We start from the raw sequence: 23,105 nt of genomic DNA, 5'->3' as shown, positions 1-23,105 counted from the left end.
TCTTTATATGTTTTGTAAATGAAACCATTAACAATCTTGATGCTATCACAATTACAACAACCCTTTTTATAATTCAACAATAACCTCAGATAATATAATTCCCCTGACCTTGGAGGAATATATGTTAGCCTTCCAATACTAATACGAATCTTCCTTGGCTTCCATTCTCTTTTGTCTGCCATCCAAACAAAATGTCTAGGGTATTCAAAATAAGTCAAATTTCTTCCCTGTGAATAAACTTTGTTAGCCTCAAACCAAGATAAAAACATTGTTTGTTTATGTTCATTTGTGTTCAATATTTCATCAATGTCTTCATTGTCTTTAAATAGAATGGGTTGCTCGTACAATAGATGAAAAGTTAACCGTTGAACTGGAGGCCATCTATGATGAATATCAAAGGCAAATATTCTCCATACAGCTTCACATGGAGATATATATCTACAATCATAATATTGTTTAATTTCATCAATAACTAGTGTCTCAGTAGAGTCTTTATGAGTAGTCGTAATTTTCAAATTTGCTATATCTGGACCTTTGTTCACATATTTAAAAAAATACTTGATTTAATTGGATTTGTTGCCATATTTCGTGTTAACATGGGTTTGGTACCTCAGTAGTAGCAATGGGCTATACGACACAACATTTCTATTGTCAAACTTAATTCCATTTTTAAGAACGAATATTCTATTATCTCGATGTTTGTAACAATACATGGATAAATTGTTACATGTGAACTTAAATATGTACTATAATTAAAATAAAGAGCATTAATTAGGTGGAAAAATAAAAAAAAAAGAATATAACAATGATTCAACTAATTGGTAGCTTAAAACGTTTTTAATTGTTTTGTTTAACAAATAATATTTAGGAATAGACCTAAACTGATTTGCATCTTCAGAAAAAAATAACAATATATATGACTCTTAAAAATCTAAATATAAGTTGTAGTTGTTGTACCTAATACATTAGAATTTGTTTGAGAACGGGTAACAATTCTATCTCTTCTATTAATATTTGGCTTACGTTCCTCCATAACTATTCCAAGCTGAATGAGTGAACTTCTCAAAGTATTGTAGTCAGAACAAATATTTTCAGCCATAAAAGTATGTATTGTTTTGATTACTACGTGTGTAGAATATATTGTTCAAACTATCTTTGTTTTGGCACCAATTTTTTGGGTACATGGTGAGGAACATTACTTCCTTATATGTTATTATTTTGACATAATGCAATTAATAAAAATTAAAATATTAAAAGAAAACAAAGAGTTGTACTTCTTGAGATTACTAACTCTGCACAATATATATGTTGGAAAAAATGCTACTTTAATATTTGGCTGCCTGTTTTTTATATTGCTACTGATTAGCATTTTACTCCTTATACAATTTTGTTTTTAAATAAAAAATTTAATAACTTTGAAGTTATTTGAAGTTAAAAAAAAAACTCAATAAAATATTTAATGACTAAAATTAATACAAAAATCTAAGTATGATATTTTTTTAATGGAAATTTATAAATAAAGCTACACATTCAAATTCTTTTCATTTAAAAATATGCAGGACAATTTAAAGAGGTGTAATATTTTTATATAATGATATTTAAAACATTAAAGTGTTAAACCAAATAATTTATCTTTCAACAAGGATATCACTTGTACTCTTATACATGATTTTGCCTAATAATCAAACGAACTTCAAAATGTAACCCAATTAAAAAACTTAAATAATAACTGTTGAATCAAGTATGATCAAAAGCTTTGAAGAATCCAAATCCTAGTGTTTGATGGAAGGCTGAAGTTGCTGTTGTGTTTTTAGAGTAGGATCTGGGTAGTTTATCGTTGTAATTCACTCTTTGTTGAATCTAAAGCTAAAGGGTTTTCAACTCTTTTAAGTTTAAAGTGTTTTTCAAACTAAGTGAAAAACAACCTGTTGTTTTGTCGAAACAACCGATTGTTTTACTCTTAGGTGTTTTTGAAAAGGTTGAAAACTATTTTGGTTGGTTCACTTGCTGCCAAACCAAAACAATCGATTGTTTCGTGCAATCAATCGATTGTTTGTTTGAAAATCTTGATAGAATCTGTTTTGTTAAATGAGTGTGCTTTAAATGATTTTCAAACTAAATGTGCTCATGTTTTAAATGCTTTGACCAATATTTGAAAGCTATAAATAGTTTGTTAATGTTTTATAACAAACAAGAAAAGAGAAAAACAGATTTGAGTTTTTCAGAGATTGCTTTCAAGATTTGAGTTTTCACTTTTAAGCTTTGGTTTTCTAAAAAAGAGAGTGGAATAGGATTACATCTGTATTGATTTCAGTTCATTCTATAACAAGTGTAATTCGTTTTGAATTCTTTGTACATTATGGTGTTGTAAAGCCAAGAAGGGTTGTATGCTCTTGAGGTTGTCAAGATCAACATTCTTGGTGTGTGATGAGCCAAAGGAAGTGTGTTTCTTGAGGGGATCAAGGTCACTTCTTTGGTGGTTTTTGTGTGTAGTCTGTAATTGATTCCTTAGTGGATTGCCCAGTGGATTCTGGGGACTGAATGTAGCTCTTGGTTGAAGAGTGAACCAATATAAACTGTTTTTGTATCTCTTTTTTCCCTTAAACTCATTTAAATAAGTTGTTGTTGTTTTGCTGGTATAAACAACCGATTGTTTCGAAGAAATAACCGATTGTTTTTTTGGTGCTTTGCTGTTTTGTGCTTTGTTTCTTGGCTAACTGAATTCCTAATCTGGTTTCTTGCAAATAATTTCATTCTAGCTTAAATTTTTTTTTGAAAACCCCCTTTAAACAATTCACCCCCTCTCGTTTAAGGCCATACATTCTAACAATTGGCATCAAGAGCTTGGTACTTAAAAATGTTGAACCAAATGGTGTTCAAGCTTTGAAGAATCCAAACCCTTTGAAGGATGTTGAAGCTTGGCTGTGCTTGTTGTTGTTGTGCTGTTTTAGTTAGGATCTGAGGTAGATTGTGTATGTAATCCACCTCTTGATTGAATCCAAAGCATAGGCATTCTCAATCTTTTTGAAAGAAAAATGTTTTTCAAACTAAGTTAGAAACAACTGATTGTTTTGTCGAAACAACTGATTGTTTATACTTAGATGTTTTTAGAAAAGATTGAAAACTGTTTTTCAAATGGTTGAGCTGTTAAAACCAAAACAACCGATTGATTCGAGGAAATAATCGATTTTTTGTTTTGGTACCATAACAGAAAAACTGTTTTATCTTTGGCTGAGCTTTGAATGATTTAATTGTTTACGCTCCAGTCTTTAAATGTTTTGACCAAACTTTAAATGCAATTAAAGAGTTTGTTAAGATTTGATAATAAACAACATCTTTGAATAAATTCAGAAAAACAGATTTGAGTAAAAAGATTTTGAATACAGTTTTTGAGTTTTTCAAAGAGTTGAGATTGCTCAGAGTTTGTGATTGATCAAAGTGTGTGGAATAGGATTCTGCTTGTATTGATTTTAGATTATCTTCTGTAATAAGTGTAATCCTTGTACTCTGTTGAACAAGTTTAGTTTGTGTGTTTGCTGAGATTTGCTGTGTGTTCTTGAGGGGATCAAGATCAGAAATCTTAGTGTTGGTGTGTTGGCCAAGAGAAGTGTGTGTCTTGAGGGGATCAAGGTCACTTTCTTGGTTGTGGTGTAAGTGATCAAGGTGTGGTTGCTTAGTGGATTTGCTCAGTGGTTTCTGAGAAGACTGGATGTAGCTCTGGGTTTAGAGTGAACCAGTATAAACATTTGTGTGCAATCTCTCTATCCTTAATCTCTTTAAATTCAGTTTTGATTTTGTTTGCTGGTATAAACAACCGATTGTTTTTCTGGTACTGTTGTTTTTGCTTGCTGTTTCGGCAAACTAGATTCCTTATCAATTGTTTCTTGAGATAATTTCATTCTTAACTTAAAAGTTTGCGAAAACCCTCTTTAAACAATTCACCCCCTCTAGTTTAAAGCCATCCATTCTAACAAAAAATACTCAAGTTTGATCCTAAAATCTTTTTTCAATGGTTGAAAAACTACCTTTTGGAGAGGGTGCTTCAATTAACAGACCACCTCTATTCTGTGGTTTGAATTATCAATTCTGGAAAGTTAGAATGAAATCTTTGTTGAATCTCTTGACAAGGGAATTTGGGATGCAATTGACAATAGCCCTTTTATTCCAAAATTTGAAAAAGATGGATCTTCCATTGAAAAACCTTGGTCTCAATGGACTGATTTTGAAAACAAGAAGTCCAAATTTGATTGTATTGCTAAGAACATCTGCCTTGAATTCGGATGAATTTTTTAGGATTTCTCAATGCTCATTGGCCAAGGAGATGTGGGACACTTTGGAGGTGACTCATGAAGGAACCAATGATGTGAAGAGAGCTAGAAAGCATACTCTAATTCAGGAATATGAAATGTTTAGAATGCTTAAGAGTGAGTCAATCGCTGAAGTACAAAAGAGGTTCACCCACATCATCAACCACCTTATGAGCCTTGGGAAAACCTTTGATAAAGAAGAACTAAACATCAAGATCCTCAAGTGTCTTGATAGATCATGGCAACCTAAGGTGCAGCAATTTCTGAATCAAAAGTTTGGACATCCTTGACAACAACTTCATTGTTTGGTAAGCTTAGAGAACATGAGTTAGAAATGAATAGACTCAATGTTCAAGAAAGTGAAGACAAGCATGTGAGAAGCATTGCCTTGAAAGCTGCCAAGCACAAAAGCAAGCAAGAGTCAAGTGATGAAAGAGAAGAAGAAAACCTTAGTTAGCTGTCCAAAAAGTTTAGTAGATTCTTGAAGAGAAATCACAACAAAGAAGCCAACAAAGAAAGGTATGACAACAAGAAAACTAGTGATTTCAATTCTAACAATTATACTTGCTTTGGTTGTGGTGAACAAGGGCAAATAAAAGTTGATTGCCCAAACAAAGAAAGCAATGAAAAGAAATCAAGCTACAAGGAGAAAAAGGGAAAATCAAGAAGAGCATATATTGCTTGGGATGAAAATGAAGTTTCCTCATCAAGTGAAGATGAAAAAGCAAACATATGCTTGATTGCAGAAGGAGATGATGAGTCATGTAGCTCAAGTAATGTAAGTTTATGTGCTTCCTTAAGTGTTGAAAATTATAATAAATTGCTTCAAGCTTTTCAAGAAACTCATGAAGAAGCTAATGGATTGGTTCTCTCAAACAACCGATTAAAAGGGCTTAACAAATGGCTTGAAAAGAGGGTTAAGACACTTGAAGAAGAGCTGGAAAAATAAAAAATTGATTTTGAAAAGCTTGAAAAACATTGCAAAAACTCTTCTCATGTGTGTGACTCTCTTGTTTGTGAAAATTGTGAAAATCTTGAAAAGAAAGCTCATTATCTTGTTAGAACTATGGATAAGCTTTCAAAGGGAAAATCCAACTTTGAGAATGTCTTGGCATCTCAAAATTGTGTTTTTGGAAGAGCTGGATTAGGTTTTAATCCATAAAACAAGCAAGATAATTTTTCAAAGAAATTTTCAAAACTGCCAGTAAAACAACCGATTGTTAAGTCGAAACAATCGGTTGTTACATGCTTTTATTGCATGAAAAAAGGCCATTCAGTCAGATTCTGCAAAATAAGGAAATATTCTGTTCCCAAAGGTTTTATGAAATGGATTCCCAAAGGTTGTGAGGTTTCAAATGATAAAAATAAATCAAATGGACCCACATTTGTAAGGGACCAAATCTCGTTGCTTGAATTTATTTTTATGCAGGGATACTAGAAGAACATGAAGCTCTGAGTCATCTGATCAGGTTCTTGGAAGGAAAGTATTAAGACTGGAACTGAATTGAGGGTGTGTACCAGTCCAAGCCTTTTCAAAAGTCAAAAGAAGCCTCTTGATCACAAACAAATGACTCATTGAAGGGACTTCATAAAAGGATAAAACCTTCGTTATCTTTGGCTTTGTTTTTAGTTACTGATTCATGTTTATTTTCTTTTTCAAATGAACATTTACATCTGTTTTTTGAACCTTTCTCAATTTATGCTTCAAAATCACAATCTGTCAACATGTTGCAGAAAAACAACCGATTGTTTCCTCGAAACAACCGATTGTTTCTTTTATGACAACACTGTGAAAGAATTGAATTAATTTCTCTATGCATTATGTCTGTTGTAGATCTCAATAATGAAAGGATCTTGAGTCAATAAAGCAGTCTTGAAAGCCTGATTGTGTTCTAGAGGAAGTTGCAAGATGTCATAAAGGAATATATTCCATATCTTGGAAATTCAAGAGCCTTTATGTCTAGTCAAAGATCACATGTGATGACCATATGTTTTTCTGCTCTTTTCTGTGCAGTTCTTGGACCAATCTCTCATCTTGAAGACTGAAATCCACTATCACCAAAGGATCAAAGAAAGTATCTGATTTGCTATAAAATCAGTTGCAGTTGTTTTCCTTCACAAAAACAACCAATTGAGCCATCTCTTGCAACATCTCTTTCTCTATGTGTGAGCCTTTGCCTCTTTTTTCTGCTGTCATGAAGACCACTCCACCTACATCAAAGAGGATCAAAACAAGGGCTGTAGGGTCAGGAGGGAGGCTTGAGGGCTGGTTTTCAGGGGATAATGAGCTTATTGAGAGGTATCGCTTTGAGACAAACACAAAAATGATCAACAATCCAAAAGTTGTCTCCTTTGATTGGTTGAAAAGCCAAAAGCTGGACAATGTGAGAAAGCTTCTCAAGGATCAGTTGCTGAAAATATTCTTGGAGATGAAGGGAAACATTTATCCAGATTTGATTCGGGTATTCTACACAAACCTAAAATTTGAAGGAAACAACCTTGTTTCACATGTTAAAGGTGTAGACATGGAGATTACCCATGATGTATGGGTTGCTGTAACTGGGTTGAAATATGTTGGTCTTAGGATCAATAAAGGTAATCTTGGTGTTGTGGAAGATTTCAACAAGGTTCAATACTACAAAAGTTGTTTGAAGAATTAACAAACTCAAGTGAGAACTTGTTCTGTTGGAGGGTTAAAGTTAGATGAAAGGGTGTTGGCTCTCATTGTCACTTGGATCCTAACTCCAAGGGGGAACAACCATTCTGTTTTGACAGAAGAAGATCTTGTTTATATCTACTGCATCATGATGAAGATCAAGATCAATTGGATTCATATCATCATAGAACATATGCAAAAGTCAATGATGTTAAGTGACTATCACTATCCCTATGGTGTTTTAATCTCTAAATTCTTGCTCTATTTTGAAGTAAATCTTGAAGATGAAACCTCTGAGTTGGTTAAATCAACACAAGAATTGAACAATGGTTCACTAAGCAAAATGGGATTCACCAAGATAAATGGAAGATGGGTGAGCAAAGATGGTGACCATGGTGGTTCATCAAGTGCTGGAACTGCTGATTTTGATGAAGAAGATCAAGCTGCTAATATGGATATCCACAATGAAGAACAACCTGCAACTAACTTTGATGCTGGAACAAGTGCAGGACACCAAGGGGATGAGATTCCTTCTATGTCTTCTTTTGAAAGATACATGGTGGATAGACTTGATGACTTTTCTGAAAATCAAAGAAATCTCCACAATCATTGTGTGACAAATTTCCAGAGCATTGGCAACAGATTCCAGAGCATGGACACACGCTTTTAGACCCTGGATGAACATATTGAAGCTGTTTAGAACTAGATCTTTGAGCTGCAATATGGAAAGGATGACTGAAGAAAAACAACCGATTGAATTCTCGAAACAACCGATTATTTTTGCTCTGTAACAGTCTAAGCGCTATTTCTTTTAAAATCTGTTTTATCTCTTCTTATAGTCTATTTGTGAAGACAAATAGGGGGATATTTTATGTTGTGTTGTCTTAAGGTCTGTAAACTCTATCTGTTTAAGTGGTTAATGTTTCTGCTGCTGCTGATGCTTTATGATGTGCTGCCTTTTTGGCTGGTTTTTCTGCTGTTTTGGTTAAGCAAAACACAAGCTATATGTGTTATTCTAACCTGCTGCCATAGATGTTGTATATAGCTTAAAAATTGTTTTGCAGGAACTGCTTCAGATTCAAACAAGTCCAACACAAGCAACCAGGGATTTGTCTTCATCAAATATGGGGAGATTGTTGAATCAAGTATGATCAAAAGCTTTGAAGAATCCAAATCCTAGTGTTTGATGAAGGCTGAAGTTGCTTGAAGTTGCTGTTGTGTTTTTAGAGTAGGATCTGGGTATTTTATCTTTGTAATCCACTCTTTGTTGAATCTAAAGCTAAAGTGTTTTCAAATCTTTTCAGTTTAAAGTGTTTTTCAAACTAAGTGAAAAACAACCTGTTGTTTTGTCGAAATAACCGATTGTTTTACTCTTAGGTGTTTTTGAAAAGGTTGAAAACTGTTTTGGTTGGTTCACTTCCTGTCAAACCAAAACAATCGATTGTTTCGTGCAATCAATCGATTGTTTGTTTGAAAATCTTAACAAAATCTGTTTTGTTAGATGAGTGTGCTTTAAATGATTTTCAAACTGAATGCGCTCCTGTTTTAAATGCTTTGACGAATATTTGAAAGCTATAAATAGTTTGTTAATGTTTCATAACAAACAAAAAAAGAGAAAAACATATTTGAATTTTTCAGAGATTGCTTTCAAGATTTGAGTTTTCACTTTTAAGCTTTGGTTTTCTAAAAGAGAGAGTGGAATAGGATTACATATGTATTGATTTCAGTTCATTTTGTAACAAGTGTAATTCGTTGTGAATTTTATGTACATTATGGTGTTGTAAAGCCAAGAAGGGTTGTGTGCTCTTGAGGTTGTCAAGATCAACATTCTTGGTGTGTGCTGAGCCAAAGGAAGTGTGTTTCTTGAGGGGATCAAGATCACTTCTTTGGTGGTTTTTGTGTGTAATCTATAATTGATTCCTTAGTGGATTGCCCAGTGGATTCTAGGGACTGGATGTAGCTCTTGGTTGAAGAGTGAACCAGTATCTGTTTCTATATAGCTTAGTTGCTGTTGTTTTGCTGGTATAAACAATCGATTGTTTCGAAGAAATAACCGATTGTTTTTCTGGTGCTTTGCTGTTTTGTGCTTTGTTTCTTGGCTAACTGAATTCCTAATCTGGTTTCTTGCAAAGAATTTCATTCTAGCTTAAATTTTTTTTTGAAAACCCCCTTTAAACAATTCACCTCCCTCTCGTTTAAGGCCATACATTCTAACAATAACAACCATAAAAAATTTATCAAATTAGGTAGTATTTGTTAGAATATATGGCCTTAAACGAGAGGGGGTGAATTGTTTAAGAGAGGTTTTTGAAAACTTTTTAAGGTTTAACAAAATTCTTTGTGTGAATCTAGAACAAGAATCAAGTTATCCAATAATATAAGCAATTAAACAACAAAACAAAAAAAAAAAAAAACAATCGGTTGTTTCTTTGAAACAATCGGTTGTTTATACCAGTACAACTTAAAAACAAAATAAAATGAGTTTAGAGTAAGAGATAAGCACACAAACAGTTTTTACTGGTTCACTATTACACCAAGAGCTACATCCAGTCTCCAGAAACCACTAGGTAAACCACTATGCAATCAAAACCAGATTACAAACATCACACATTAAAGTAGTAACCTTGAACCCCTCAAGAAACACACTACCTTTGGCAAACTACACCAACAATATTGATCTTGAACACGTCAAGAACACACAACACTCCTTGGCAATAGAAATACAGAAATACATTAATGAAGGAAGAAGGGAATAAAATACACCTGGGTATTACAAAGCTTAAAGTTCATAATTACAACCCAATCCTATTCCACACACTTAAGAATGATCCAAAGCTCTTTCAAATCTTGGAAAAACTGTTTTGGTAAACACTTTCTCTTACTCCAAGATTATGAGTGTAAAACCACCTTTATATAGACCAACCAAGTGGTCAAAAACATTTAATAAAGGAGCCAAGGTAGTTAGGATCATTTAAAGCATATTAAAACCACTTAACAAAATTTTGTTAAGGTTTCCAGAAAAACAATCGATTGTTTGGTCGAAACAATCGATTGAATTGTCTTGACAGCAAAGTCAAGTTTCTCAAAACCTTTTAAAAAACTGCTAAGGTAAAACAACCTGTTGTTTCGAAATTTCAACCTGTTGAAACTAAGGTAAAACAACCTATTGTTTCAAAAAACAACTTGTTGAAATTTTAACAACATTTTAGAAAACTCATCTTTTCAAAAGATTAAAGATTCAAATGAACTTGGATCATCTTAAGGAGTGAATTAACAAGTTCCAAACAACTAGACAATACACACACACCCAACATCAAGGTCTTCAAGCTTTCCTCTTGGATATGGAGACATCAAAGCATCTTATTCAACAATCTCCCCCTATTTGATGAAGACAAATCCCTAGTTTGTTTGTGTTGTTGTTTTTGAACTTGAAAGGTCCTGCAAAACAGAATTTGTGCTCATACAAAGCAAGTATACCCGCAGGATACCAAGACACACTAAACCAATTTTCTGCATAAGCCTTTAAGCAGAAAAACCAGTCAAGTAACCATAAAAACCAGTGCCAAAATGAGGCTTGTGTGCAACATAACTATGGTGAATAAGAGCATGTCAGTAACAAAATTTAAACCATGATAAAACCAGATAACACCATAGTGTAGCAGCAACACTACAACACATAAAACCACACCATTCTCCCCTATTTGTCTTCTCAAATAGAATGGAAGAAGCGATAAAAATAGAATAACTTGTTTGCCTCAGTGTTTTCCAGCATTGAAAACCATAATATAGTAGCAACATAATAAACCTGAAAACCAGTGTGTGTAGCAACACCATTGCAACAACAAATCTTTGATACCATATCAAAATTGCAGCAAAATCTATGGTGTATTAGAGTTATGACAACAGCAAAATCAAAGAACCATATACCCCAGAAATTTCAGCAAGGAGACCACAGTTTCTCCCCCTATCTTTTCTTCATCCAGCAATTCAAGTTGGTCAAATGATTGCTCAAGAGGTGGATTTGGTAGAAATATTATTTCTTCTGTTAAGAGCAAACCTTCCAGACGTTCCAAAGATACATTCATAAATATTCATCAACCCCATGACCACCAACGTGGTAGCCATTTCGTAAAAAGCTTTGAATTTAAAGGAAAACACATAATATATCTCTTTATGATCTAATTCAGAGGCACAAATAATGCATATTTGACTCATAATGGGTTATGAAAGAAAAGAAACAGTTGTAATCATGCATAAGAAATCATAAAAGCTTTATTGAAATGTGCCAGAGGTAAAACAATCGGTTGTTTCGTGAAAACAATCGGTTGTTTTTCTGAGACAACAAGAAAATGTTATTTTTCAAAGAAAATCATCTTTCAAAGTGATGGGAAATGCATAATGAAATACATTTATACCTTTGCATTACCTCAAGCATGTTTAGAATTTCATTTGGTCTTATGAAGCCAAAAGCATAGGATGAACATATACAACTTACTTTACATAGGATGAACATATACAAGCTACTAAACGTCTCATACCATTGCCTTGGAGCTTGCTTAAGCCCATATGAGGCCTTTTTCAACTTGTATACATGGTTAGGATGTTGATGATCTTCAAAGCCCGGTGGTTGTTCAACATAGACTTCCTCATTGGTGATTCCATTGAGGAAAGCACTCTTAACATCCATTTGAAACAATTTGAATCCATTCATACAAGCAAAGGCCAGCAACAACCTTACAGCTTCTAATCTTGCAACTGGAGCAAAGGTTTCACCATAATCTATACCTTCTTCTTGATTATAACCTTTAGCCACAAGCCTTGCCTTGTTCCTTGTAATTACTCCAGATTCATCCAGCTTGTTTCTGAAAACCTATTTGCATCCAATGATGTTCTCCACTGAAAATCCCTTGGAATTCTCCATTCCTTTGGTAGCTCTTCCTGTTGCAGAATTTCAACCGGTTGTTTTGCAGAATCAATTAGTTGTTTTTCTGGACAGGATTCCAGCTTCTCCAAGGTGATGTTCTGCTCATCTTCTTCTGCATAAACCTTTGTAGAACCTTGATCACTATGAATGATTTCATCAAACACCACATGGACAGACTCCTCCACAGTTATAAGTGTTGAACCAAGTGGTGTTCAAGCTTTGAAGAATCCAAACCCTTTGAAGGACGTTGAAGCCTTGGTTGTGCTTGGTGTTGTTGTGCTGGTTTAGCTTAGTTCTGGGGTAGTTTGAATGTTGTAATTCACCCTTTGATTAAATCTAAAGCATAAGCATCTCAAACTTTGTGAAAGTAAAATGTTTTCAAACTAAGTTAAAACAACCGATTGTTTTGTCGAAACAACCGATTGTTTATACTTAGGTGTTTTGAGAAAAAGATTGAAAGCTGTTTTTAAAATGGTTGAACTGTTAAGAACCAAAACAACCGATTGATTCGAGGAAACAACCGATTGTTTGCTTTGGGACCATAACAGAAAAACTGTTTTATCTTTGACTGAGCTTTAAATGTTTTAACTACTTACACTCCAGTCATTAAATGATTTGACCAATCTTTTAATGCAGTTTAAGAGTTTGTTAAGATTTGATAACAAACTACATCTTTGAATAAAATCAGAAAAACAAATTTGACAATTAATCTTTGACAAGTTTTTGCTAAGAGTTTTTGAGTTTTTCAAAGAGCTAAGATTGCTAAGAGTTTGTGATTGATCAAAGTTTGTGGAATATGATTCTGCTTGTATTGATTTCAGATTATCTTCTGTAACAAGTGTAATCCTTGTACTCTGTGTGAAACAAGTTTCATTTCTGTGTTTGCTAAGATTGGTTGTGTGTTCTTGAGGGGATCAAGATCAGCAATCTTGGTGTAGGTGTGTTGACCAAGGAGAGTGTGTTTCTTGAGGTGTTCAAGGTCATTCTCTTGGTTGTTGTGTAAGTGATCAAGGTGTGATTGCTTAATGGATTTCCTCAGGGTTTCCGAGAAGACTGGATGTAGCTCTGGGTTTGGAGTGAACCAGTATAAACATTTGTGTACAATCTCTCTATCCCTATCTCTTTAAATTCAGTTTTGTTATTTGATAACTGGTATAAACAACCGATTGTTTCGGTAAAACAACCGATTGTTTTTCCAGTATTGTGCCTTTGCTTTATGTTTTGAAAAACTGATTTCCTAATCAAGGTTTTCTTGAAGTATTTTCATTCTAGGCTTAAAAGTTTACGAAAATCCCTCTTAAACAATTCACTCCCCCCTCTCGTTTAAGGCCATATATTCTAACAATAAGCCATTAACAACACCAGATCAAACTCATTATTCTTGAAGTTTCTTTACATAAGTCATGAATTTTGACTTGTCAAGAATATGAGTAAGGTGTATGCTTTTGAACCATAATAAGAAGCATCACTTTGATTAGTCTTCAACATAGCACCTGTACTTGAAAGGTCCTGCAACACATAATTGATGCATATACAAAGCAAGTATAGCAGCAAGATAACAAGACACACACAAACCAGTTTTTTGCATATACAACATTAGCAGAAAAACCATAAAATTGAAGTAATCAAGTGTTTTTTAGAGAATCAACAACATAATGCATCAGTTTTAAAGTTATCTTATACAACCAAATCAAGCATAAACAACTCCTCTATTTGCTCTTACAAATAGACAATGAGAAGGGTTGTACAAAGCAGAAATCATAATGATAATATAGTAGACCAGCAGTACAAACAATGTTGACATTTCAAGAAATAGAAAATGATATAGAGCTTTCAAGAAAACAAGTGGATATAATCTTTTATTATCAGATTCTGAGGCACATTCAATGTATATTTGTCCTAAAGCAAGATTTGAAAAAGAGGAATGGTTTAATCATGCATAAGCAAATTTGGCAGCATTATACAAAACTGCCAGAGGAAAAACAATCGGTTGTTTCAAAAAAACAATCGGTTGTTTTACTGTGACAGCAAAAAGAACATTTTTCATAACCAAAAATTACCTTTTAAATTGATGAAAATGCAGTATGCAATTTGTGAAATACACATACTCTCTTTGAAGTTTCTTTTGATCAACAATATGCATGTGCCAAGGATATCTTTTGACATTCAAAGAACCCTGCAAGAAATATACAATTGAAAAGTGTAGGTACAAAGATATTCTTTGCTTTTGATATTCTTCCCTTTAGTTGTCATTCTTCAAGCCCAAAAGTGATTCTTGGTTGCCAAGGATACCTACAAGAAAAGATTAAAAAGAAAGATTTGGTCCCCTTATGAATTTGGGTCCAATTATGTTAGTATAAGTCTTACGAACCTCAGAAACCTTAGGAACCCATTTCAAAATACCTTTAGCAATAGAAAACTTCCTAATATTAATCTAACTGAGTGGCCTCTTTTCATGGAATAAAAACATGTAACAACCGGTTGTTTCGATTTTTCAATCGATTGTTTTTCTAGCAATTTTGAAAAAGACTTTCAAAACTCAGTTTTCTTGCTCTATGGATTAAAACCTAAACCTGCTTTTCCAAAAACACAATTTTGAGATGCCAAGAAAGTCTCAGTTGGATTTACCCTTTGAAAGCCTATCCACAGTTTCCACAAGGTAGTGAACCTTCTTTTCAAGAGATTCACAATTTTCACAAACAAGTGAGTCACACTTGCAAGAAGAGTTCTTATAAAGCATTTCTAGATTTTCAAAATCAGTTTTTGAATTCTCCAACTCTTCTTCTAGTGCTTTGACTTTGTTTTCAAGCCAATTATTCAACCCTTTTAACCGGTTGTTCAAGATTGCCAATCGGTTAGGTTCCTCATGTGTTTCTCTAAAAGCTTGAAGAAGTTGACTATAATTTTTAGCATTTAAAGAAGTACAAGAACTTACACTACTTGCATCATCTTCTTCCTTGGCCATCAAACACAAATTGGCTTCTTTTTTTATTTTGCTTTCTTTTCCTTCTTGCTTGACTTCTTCTCCTTGCTCTCTTTATTTCATTGGTTCCCTCATGAGTTACTTCAAGTGTATCCCACATCTATTTAGCAGATCCACATTTTAAGACCCTGAAAAACTCATTAGAATTAAAGGCAGAGGTGATAATATTTTTTGCAATGCAATCAAACTTTGCTCTTTTACTTTCACTCTCAGTCCATTGGAACCAAGGTTTTTCAAAGAAAACATTATCTTTTTCAAACATAGGAATAAAAGGACCATTTTCTATTGCATCGCAAATTCCTCTATCAAGTGATTCAACAAAGATTTTCATTCTAACCTTCCAAAATTGATAGTTCAAACCACAAAATAAAGGTGGCCTGTTTATTGAGGCACCCTCCCCAAAAGGTAATTTTTCAGCCATAAGAAAAAGGTTTTTAGGGTCAAACTTGAATATCTTTCAAGAACCAAGCTCTTGATGCCAATTGTTAGAATATATGGCCTTAAACGAGACGGGGGGTGAATTGTTTAAGAGAGGTTTTTGAAAACTTTTTGAGGTTTAACAAAATCCTTAGTGTGAATCCAGAACAAGAATCCAGTTAGCCAAGAATATAAGTAATTAAACAGCAAAGCAACAGAAAAACAATCGGTTGTTTCTTCGAAACAATCGGTTGTTTATACCAGTACAACTTAAAAACACAATTAAATGAGTTCAGGGTAAGAGATAAGCACACAAGCAATTTATACTGGTTCACTCTTACACCAAGAGCTACATCCAGTCCCCAGAAACCATTGGATAAACCACTATGCAATCAAAACCAAATTACAAACATCACACACTAAAGTAGTGACCTTGAAACCCTCAAGAAACACACTACCTTTGGCAAACCACACCAAGAATGATGATCTTGAACACCTCAAGAACACACAATACTCCTTGGCAACACAAATACGGAAATACAGTAATCAAGGAAGAAGGGAATAGAATACACCTGGGTATTACAAAGCTTAAAGTTCAGAATTACAACCCAATCCTATTCCACACACTTAAGAATGATCCAATGCTTTTTCAAATCTTGGAAAACTGTTTTGATAAACACTTTCTCTTACTCCAAGATTAGGAGCGTAAAACCACCTTTATATAGACCAACCAAGTGGTCAAAAACATTTAATAAAGGAGCCAAGGTAGTTAGGATCATTTAAAGCATATTAAAACCACTTAACAGAATTTTGTTAAGGTTTCCAGAAAAACAATTGGTTGTTTTGTCGAAACAATCAATTGAATTGTCTTGACAGCAAAGTCAAGTTTTTTTCAAAACCTTTTAAATAACTGCTAAGGTAAAACAACCTGTTGTTTCGAAATTTTAACCTGTTGAAACTAAGGTAAAACAACTTGTTGAAATTTTAATAGCATTTTAGAAAACTCATCTTTTCAAAAGGTTAAAGATTCAAATGAACTTGGATCATCTTAAGGAGTGAATTAACAAGTTCCAAACAACTAGACAACACACACACACCCAGCAGCAAGGTCTTCAAGCTTTCCTCTTGGATTTGGAGACATCAAAGCATCTTGTTCAACAATATCAATGTTCAATCATGAAAGCTCATGCAAGGCAGGTATAGAAGTTATTGTGAAAAAAGGGGAACTTAACTTTTAAACTGTGCAAACAAAATTTCTTTTCCAGTCATAAAGAACAACATTCTACTTTAAGCATTGTCATTAATGAATTGTTGGTTGAATTTTGAAAGAGCAAACCTGCAGGAAATATCTGAAATAATAGACAAATTGTAAGAACACGTAATATTTGTAAACCACCAAAAAAAGTTAACATTTTACTTAGATTGTTCGTTTTCAGAAATGCTCATTTTGTAGTTCCTAATTTTACGAAAACAGAAATGAAACAAGGAAAAATCATAAATGAATAAAATGGTAAATAAAATGAGTATAACAATATTTTTTTTCGTGAAATGCTTACACCTTAAATCTGTGAACTGAAAACATTTAAAAATGCAAACTTTAGTTAATATTTATGGTCAAAATGAACAAAGATCCTAATCTTTATTTACCTTTTCGATTCCATGGATACCTCTACAGTGCGTATGGTTACCAAGTTCCGTATTGGCAAGTCAGAGTAGAAGAGAAAAAGTTTTTATGTGGTAGAGCTTAATAATAAAGAAATAAGAATTAAGTAAAAATGAAGAAAAAAAAAACCACCTGTGATGACCACAAAAGCCAAAACAGAGTAAAGAATTTGGTAGAAGGGAGAAAAAGAAGTTGGCTGAAAGAAAGAATAGAAGTAGAGGCATTTGCAAGTAAGGTTGTTTCTACACTATAACAAATATAAGTTGGCTTGAATATGAATGTCGAAGAAGATGATAAATGAAAAATGAATTAGCCACTAAGATTAGGACACCTAACTTTATTTGCTTTTCCAGAAACTTCCTCACTCATAACAAAGTTACTGTATTAATGATTTACTGTGATAATGACCTTATTAAGTTATTATGCTTATTTTATGTTAAATAAATTTGGAATTTTTTGTATTTTAACTTTATAATTTGTACTCAGTGTGAATGTAATGACGACAAGTTATAATTTATAATATTATTATATCCAAGATTTTTTTTTGAAAAATAAAACAAATGTCTTTTCTTGAGCTACTTTAAAACTTCTTATCAATTTTTTTATGCTATTCCACATTTTAAATTTACTTTTATTTTTTATTGCAGTTTAAAAATTATAATTATGAATAAATTTAAAAATTCTAAAATTGAGGAATTGAAATTAAATATAGTACATAAAGAATTCAACATAAACTCACACAATTTTACAATGTTAGTGGCCCACAAATTATAAGTAAAAAATGAACGGATAATTTTTTTTCCATAACTTGTACATTACAATAGATTACAATAATTTAAACTAATTTAAATTAAATAAACAATTATCTAATCCTATGTTCCCATAAGATATATACATGAAAAAGGAACTATTAAACATGATCTTCCAGCTTTAAGTTCATCTAAAAAATATCACACAATAATTCTCACAATAATTACTGAAATTAAAAGTATAATTCATTACATTATACTAAATACAGTTATTGTTAAACTAATAAAAAAAATTGTGTTTCTTCCAAAAATATATTATAGGCGAAGTCATATTGAATTATGAAGTCACCTTTTGTCATATAAATTAAAGTCAAATATAATACAAGGAAATAGTACTCATACAAATAACTACAAATTTTAAAAATCATACAACAAAAATAAACATATATGCATCAAAACGTTTCAAGAAAAAAAAAACATTACTTAATACATCAATGACTAATTAATAATAAAGAATATATACACAATACAATGAATATAATCATTCCATAATATTAGAACAAATATATAAAATACAAATACAAAAAATGATGAAAGATTTTTATAATTTTAATATACTCGCAATTGTTATAGTGTTGAGCATATTTAAAAATGCCAACACATTATAATAATGCCAGATAATTAATGAAAAATTAGAAACAATATGTATACATATTGCAAGTAATGGCTACAACAAATAAAATGAGATAATTAAACATAATTGCAATAAAATAAAAATAAACATTAAGAGAAATAAATTGTTTTGTTTCCAACAAAGTGGAAACTTCATCCTTACCAGCAAACGAAACAACTAATACTTGCCAAATAAACAAAAAAATCAAAACGATTATCCTAAAAGGTTAAGAAATTTAATTATCCACTTTGTCTTTTGTAGTGACTCTTCATCAGTAGTATAACCCTGATATGAGAAGAGGGCTTCTTCCTATGACATTCAAATATAATTTTGTCATCTTCACGGAAAGAATGAAGACAACAAAATTTTTTCCAGCCGCTACAAAGTGTAACGCTTCAGGAAGGAAACCTAGATTTGAAAACCTTGCATTCCACATCTTTTAGCGATCCATGTAGAGTAACCTTCTTGAACCTCCCTTTGCAAACATATTCCGCAAAAGGAGAAGGTAGATCCTTCAACAAAAAGCAAATAACTAGTTAATAAAATAAATCTAATATAAAAACAACCCTTTAAAAAGAAAGGGTCGTAAACTGACCAGATAACCTCCATTGATCTATAAAAGAGACAACTTTATGTTAAAATGTTGAAAGGGACCATTGTTCAGCGGTTCCCTCTCTTGAATATCATTGAAAACATTATTAACACCACTTTCACATACCTCTCCCATATAAACAGTTATATGGAAGGAGTTATGACCCACGTAACAAAACAATATAGGGTGGTGGCCTTTTAACCCATAAAAATCACTCAAACTGGACCATCCATAGGCAATTTGGGGAGAAAGTATATCTTTGTTATAATATACTATATGAATGTTCCCTGCACTATCGTTGAGGGTTCATTCCTCACCCAGTTCTTTTTCAAACTCGATGGCAAATGCACGATCAACGTGCCCATTCTATCCATTTTAAAACAATAAAAATACTCAAACTGAATAAACTGTGAAAAAATAGGAATCTCAGAAAATAAAAATAAAAATACATACCTAGCCACGAATGTTAATTGTTGTAAAGAGACCTTGTGTATCAAGTTTAACAATTTCTTCAGGAGCGGGAACCATGAGAGTGAGAAAAAGAAAGTTGAGGAAGAAGAAAGTAGGCAAGAGTAATTTAAAATCGTATAAAGAAGAAAAGAGTAGGATTGTGAGTAATAAAAAACCCTATGTTACTTATTTATAGCAATCATGTCTTTTCAGTCACGAACTTACGATAAGCTTCTTTTGAAACAACATGTCCTTTCAGTTCCACTATTAAATAATAATAAAAACAAATACATAATTAAAATCCAATAATGATACTAAAGAAATTAATAAATAATAAATTAAAAACGAATTATTCCTACATCATTATATTGTTGACGTTTTGATTTTCCAATGTCTTATACAACAAGGTCTTTTCAGTTCAAGTAAGTTATTAACAAATAATTAATAAAAAATACAATTAAATTTTATAACAAAATAATAATAATATCCATGCCACATATGATTAATTAGTATTATATTATAATAAATTAAAATAGTGATCATATAAATGTATTATAATTTGTGTAATATATATATATATATATATATATTATAATGAAATATATAATAAGGAATAAAAATGAATATCTAAAAACTTAAATAATATTAAATTTAAAATATAATACTTTTAAGTTATGTAATTATCACTTCCCACCGTAATATGTAAGTAATCTAGGAAGAGAAAATGAATACATTGAGAAGAGTCTAAAGGGATATAGAAGGGACACCGTTTATGCAAAAATAAAAAATAAAAATCAAGTGGTGCCTTAATTACTCTGACACGTATTTAATGCACGCATTACTAATTAAAGAAAAGCGAGCTAAATATACTTATGCCAATGCAATCTTATATACATGTTTCAATCCTTAGAGCTCCAGTGTTGCTATCAATATATTTTTGTAAAAAATTATTTTTCATAAGGACAAAGATAAGATGAGATAAAGAAAATAAAATGTTTATGTCATAATAAGGTATAAGGTATAAAAATTGAATTAAGGAAAAAACAATAACTAAAAATCACATGTGTTCAAATGTTGGTTTAGTTGGCATGCATACCTATAATAATTGGACCTGTAAAAGGAAACAATATTTAAATAACCTTAAAAAATAACATAAATTATGAGTTATAGAATATTGTATTATTCTATATAAATTGACAAATTAACAAATAACTAAAAGGTGATTCACATACAAGTAATATTCTGAGCTTTCATGAAACAAACAATATTACGAAATACCGTTACAAAAAGTAAGTCATGAAAACAAACAATATTACGAAATACCGTTACAAAAAGTAAGCCATTGTATGAATCTAAATGAATAGATAAATTTGAAAAACAACAAATATTACAACGTGAAAATTAACTATAACGTAATTACGTACTTGAAACATAATGTCAAGATATGATAACAACAATATTACATAAAGAGATTTCAAAAATTAATTGTACCAATACATTATAATATGTTCTACATAGAAATTAAAGAAAGTCTACAATGCAACGAATAGAAGAAAAAAAAATTGTAGAAGAAGTATCACCAATACATGAAAATAGATCATTCAAGTTACAAACCATTAAATAAACAGTATGAAATTATATTACTCCCTTTTCAATCTTGATATTTTTTCTTAATATCCTCAATGGGATATCATCATCGGGTGCGTACACAGATGAAGCAAAATCTCTTGTTAGCCGTGGAGCGACCACTTCAATAGTTAAGAGAATATCGCTCCCTAAGTCAACAGTTTCAGATTGCAACTCAACAACTTCATTGGAAAATTTATTAAATAAATCTTGCAATCATAAGTAGACATATTAGTAAGATTAAATTATTAAATTATTTAAAATAATACTTTAAATGAAAATTACCTGAGAAAGTGGTACAGAGGAATCATCTTGTTCAACATCTTTAACACTGCATAGTCTTTTTTTTTCTGAGAATGAAGTTCCTTCACAACATGAGAATTAACTTAAATTAAATTAAAACACTATACATAAGGAATTTCAGAGTAAAATGTAAGTCAGACTACACTGAAATTAGGAAACATACCACACTTTCAACTCGACTATCAGAAAACCTTTGGATAATACTATCATCAATACACATTTTTGACACGGAATTGTTGGTCAAACCTAAGAGATTGATCTTTAACACAACCAATTTTAAACAACATAACTTTGTCTATCAAAAGATCAAATTCTTTGGGTAGTACACCAGAGTTAGCGTTCTAAAAATTAAAAAACAAATATCAATTTATATACTAACATTTTTTTATATGTATGAATAGACATATGAACAGTTGGAAAATTTACCTTGTCATGACTTTCAAATAATTCCGCGCAAGATTTATTGATCAGTGTAGTGGCATCCCTGTCAAATAAAACAAAAGTAGTGGAATCTGTATCATCAATTACTCGCACCTTCAGCTTATACCTGAAATATAAAATACAAAAAAGGTTTACAAATGTATCTATAATTTAATCTATAATTTAATTTAATGAATATAATTAATATAATAATAATTAATATATAATATAATAATACAATAAGTAATGAAAAATAAATTGTGGCAAACACAAAGATTACCTTTATTGGGCTTTGATAACATGTTTGTTACACTTCTCACAAAAAAAACATTTTGGAATCTGGGTAAACAGCTTTACTCCATAAGCAAGTCGTGTACCACCAATCATCATCAGCTACAATATGTTTTATATTAGCTAAGACAACAAAAGTGTTTTCATGTAAAAAAATTACTTTCTTTTCAACTTAAACTATGCATAATCCATTTCAATAAACTGTTAAAAAACAATACTAATACTTCCTTGCAATCTTTCAGACCTCGAATAGTATTTCTATGAATCAAATTGATGAATTTATCCTGAACATTCTGTTTTCTAGAATCACACAATTAACTCAGTACCTGAGTAGGAGAATCTGTACTTTCAATCATCCTACAGATGTTAAAATTGTGGTTAGAAAAGGGTCATAACTTTTAAGTATCGAATAAAAAAGTATGTATTAAACTAACATTTTCTTAAGTTTGGTTGCGTCTTTAGATTGTATGTTATATATTATTTTCCTTCAGTCCAAGCAATTTTGTAGACAAACCTTGTCTACATTGAAATATAATGCATTGTGTAATAACAAAAATAATCTAAATACAATAAATAAAAATCATCACTTCACATACCCTAGAAAATCTTTACTTTAGCAAAATGCACACTGATGACAACATTTTGCAACTCTCCACATGAGAGAAATGCATTCAGCTCATCAAAATAGTTACCAAATAAAGTACACTCCATGAGGAAGCTGTCGTAAATTAAAATTAAATTGTCAGAACACATATTTTGGATTGGTTATAGTACAAAATATTAGCTTACCCATCAACTTCAATAGAAATGACATTTAACTTAGTTGATGACCCTATTATATTGAGCTCTCTTTCAGTGTCCACACCGGTCAATATTCCAATAACATCTATAAAAACATAATTATTTAAACACATATGCAAAGAAATATGTTCAACTAAAACCATAATAAGGATACTTACCCACTAAGTAGTCAACATAAAAAACCAGCGGCTCTTAACACATACATTGGGGTGTACTGAGGTATTGCACATGAAAGCAGATCATTACCTAC

This window comes from Phaseolus vulgaris, chromosome 3, assembly GCF_051622355.1.
Source record: "Phaseolus vulgaris cultivar YP4 chromosome 3, ASM5162235v1, whole genome shotgun sequence".
Taxonomy (NCBI): domain Eukaryota; kingdom Viridiplantae; phylum Streptophyta; class Magnoliopsida; order Fabales; family Fabaceae; genus Phaseolus; species Phaseolus vulgaris.
Note: the sequence above shows the minus strand (reverse complement) of the source record.